Raw genomic sequence first — 3,837 nt, 5'->3', positions numbered from 1 at the left:
CATTATATTATTTCAACTTATAATAATTTCACAGTGTTCCTCTTATTTATACAGTTAGCAGATGAAGACAACTTCTTAGGGAGAGGTAAAAGCTCAAGGCAAGCAAGCTCTAGCAAGAAAGATTTTGCACTTGGACACTATTTGTCCAAAATGGATGAGAATATTTTCATGTGTTGCATAGCCAGTTCTCCGAGGATGCATACTGGCTTATACTTTGTATTAAAGAACTTTGTAGACTATATGGCTTCTCAACTATACAAGCCAATGCTAACAAAATCATGTTTCTTGAGAAGACAGCCGCTACTAGAATTTTTGGTTATGGCCCTGGGTTTTCCGCCTCTAGAGCAAGATATTTTTTGACATACTTTGCGTATGCTCTAGCTGCAAATAAAACCGATGTAAACACACTAGGTGACTACAATAGAAGGAAATTTCTATGCTCCAGGGGAGCACTGATAAAGGATGATGATATGAAAACTTTGGAATAGACTTTTTGTACATACTTTGAATTACAATAGATAACTTTTTGTACAAAGTTATGAATATAACAGTTCTCTTTTTTTATAGTGTTATGTTTCCAAAATGTCGTTTTTCTGCATTCTTTGTAGTTCTCTTCTGAAAAACCAGTTGAATAACTTTGCAAAAGAGCATTGCTTCTTGTAGCCCCTCCACCATGTCTTGTGCTCCGAAAGAATGATGTGTGTGCCTGGTAATGTGACTTTTCCATCCCTTGGTTACTATATGCTATTAGGGATCCATGCTCCTCAATAAAATATGGCCCATGTACATGGAGGATGTGCTGCATAACCAAATTTTTTTTAATAGCATATGTCAATTCCACTGAGTGTATCGATGAATACAAAGGAGTCTTACCAAATAGTGATATCTTTTTCTCCCCATGCTTTTTTGATTATTTGAATGAGATTTGTAATAGAAATTTTGTACTCTTGCGCATATGTAGCTGATGTCTTCTGTTGTCTAGAACATTTAAAAAGATGTCAAGATGCTTCCAAACCTCCATTCTAAGATTTGCTGGCCGCGGTGTACTGGCAACATTTGTCGTCATCTCACACAATTCTTTCCAACAATCCCACGTAACATTCACTTGTTTTTTACTACGGTTTCCTAAAAATCTTCTGGATTTTGCACCTCCATGGAGACATCTGCCCCAAGACATCTCATGTTTTCCCTGAAACTGTTGGATCTTTCCTTAAATGAACCTAACTCCCATGAAAGTCCATTTTTGATAACAATGCTTCACATTTATCAATACATTGATCTGCCAACGATGTTGGTTTAATAGAATATGCATAATTAAGATGCAATCTCAGAAGCTTGTCAATTATTCTTATCTCTGCATGCAAAGTGCATATGTGAACATTCTTAAGAGAGATAGGAAGAATGGGATCCCAAATGTCTTCTTCATTCTTGAACTTACTCAGATCTATTGAGTCTCTCATTGTTGGGACTCTCCTTGTTGGTCACAAACTGCTCCATTCTTTTGATCCCATACCTTCCATACAATAAATGCAAGGATACTTTGCATTAGCCCCGTTGCATATTCCAAGCATACATTTGATAGTCTTTAAGTCAGCACCCAAATACCAAATACCATTCCACTTTGAAATTGCCAACTCCATCAACTATCAACATATCTTTAGTACTTCAGCACCCAAATACCCAAATACCGTTCCTTTTTGAAATTGCCAACTCCATCAACTATCAACATATCTTTAGTACTTTGGGATTGAATGATATTAGGGATACCTATGTGGGAGAACAACCATTTGAGGGCTTGATGATTTTCAGTTGGTATCTAAGCTTCAACAACCCACCAAAGCTCCATCTCCGACTGGATTTTATGTTTTGGTTCCTCTCCTCTACCATTGCTATACTCAATTGCCCTGTTCATGATAGATATGCTCACTCTTTCCATTTTTTATCCTTTTTGGATCTGTGCCTCATCTAGCTTCAACACACGAACTTTAGCACACCACCACATTCTTCTTCATTAATTTTATACATATGCACCATTGCAATTTGCACTTTTCTAAGATCCACCCATATATTGTTGAATGCGTTATAGACAAATGTACTCTTTTTCTTCTACTTCTCATAAGGAATTATCCCTTCAATATTTATGTACTCTCCAAAAATACTCAAATTTTTTTGATTCATAGCAGTCCTAGTAGTAGAAACTGAAAGGGATCTTGGCAAACCAAAATCTCTTATTGTCTTGCATCTAAGATTTTGGAACCATAATCCAGAAAGAGCTTGGTAACCTTTGCGACTAATACCCACAGTGTCACAAGTCTCTGCTATTTCATCTGGTTTCACAATGGTCCTTAAGTCTCTTACCAACTCTTTGAGAGTAAGATCTCTCAAATTTGTATTCTCTGGAGATTGAAGAATTCTGGCCAGGTCTACCTTGTTCATGGTTTCCATGAGAAGATTGCTTCTCTCCTCATTTTGACGGATATTAATACCTGAAATGTGAGAGACAGATTTCTTTGCAAGGTGGAGTCTCCTCTTTTTAGCCCCACTACTTTGAAAGGATAACAAAATAAAATTTTAAGGAGTTACAAGGTCCTTATCATCATCTTTGCTAAAATACACAAACTCACTCGCACATTCTAATTGTTGTCGCCCCTTGCTTTAGCCTCTACTCTCACATTTCCATTACTTTCTGGTTGCACATGGGTACAGTTTATAGTAATGATCCTTTCAAAGTAGTGGGGCTAAAATACACAAACTCACTCGCACGTTCTAATTGTGGTCGCCCCTTGCTTTAGCCTCTACTCTCACATTTCCATTACTTTCTGGTTGCACATGGGTACAGTTTATAGTAATGATCCTTAAACACAAAAAAAAAACTAAACACAAGTGTAGAAAAGTTTAGAAAAAACAAAAAGGTTACGGGTTTAGAAATGTACTTACTTACCATGCTTGCTAAACAGGGCCTCTAGAAATAATAATCCATGCTTCTCCTTTTACCCTTTCAAAAAGAGTTTCCAAACCCCACTATAATATGAAATCATATTCATCCTACATAGTGGGGTGATTCCTTGGTGGGTTCACATAAAAATATGTAAGTATACCATGTGAGTTCAAATGAAAGGGTTTTTTAATTCAAAATTTTAAGGTAAATTTATAAAAGTACATTTACAGAAGGGGTTTTTTTTTAATGATTTTGAAAAAAAACCATAATTCTATAAAGAAAAAGGAGTCATTTTATTCATGACAAATTCACAGGTAAGGAGTTTTTTAAATATCCCTTGAACGCACGGGATACATGGGGTTTCTTAGTAGTGCAACCCCCGAGGATGGTTCAATGCTTTAAGATACAAGAATACAAATAAATAAACATTATTTTTATGTTTTGATAAGATAAACTTTATTTCTAAAAGATAAGATACAATTTGAGGCAATATACTTATAAAGACTACTAGGATATCTACTCCCCCTTCACGTGTAACATCACACTATAGTTGTTTTCCAATCTACACATGCATAAACCTAACTATTTAAAACTCTTTTGCATAAGACTATGTGTCATAGACTTTATGTGTATAAGACTATGGAATAGCTTCCATGTATAATACTATGTAGAAGACTCCTATGCATAAGACTATGCAATAGACTCTACGTATAGAGTCTTATGCATAAGACTATGTAATAAACTTTGCATACAATCTTCTAAGATTTAAAAAAGATTATGCAAATAGATTCTTATGCATAAAGACTATGCATATAGCCTATGAGAAATATGCATAGATTATGCATACTCTATGCATAAAAGTAATATGTATGCATAGTCTATGCATAAGCCTATGTGCA

This window comes from Cibotium barometz, chromosome 32 (assembly GCF_041138505.1).
Source record: "Cibotium barometz isolate CiBa-2024 chromosome 32, ASM4113850v1, whole genome shotgun sequence".
Taxonomy (NCBI): domain Eukaryota; kingdom Viridiplantae; phylum Streptophyta; class Polypodiopsida; order Cyatheales; family Cibotiaceae; genus Cibotium; species Cibotium barometz.
This window is presented reverse-complemented; position numbering follows the sequence as displayed.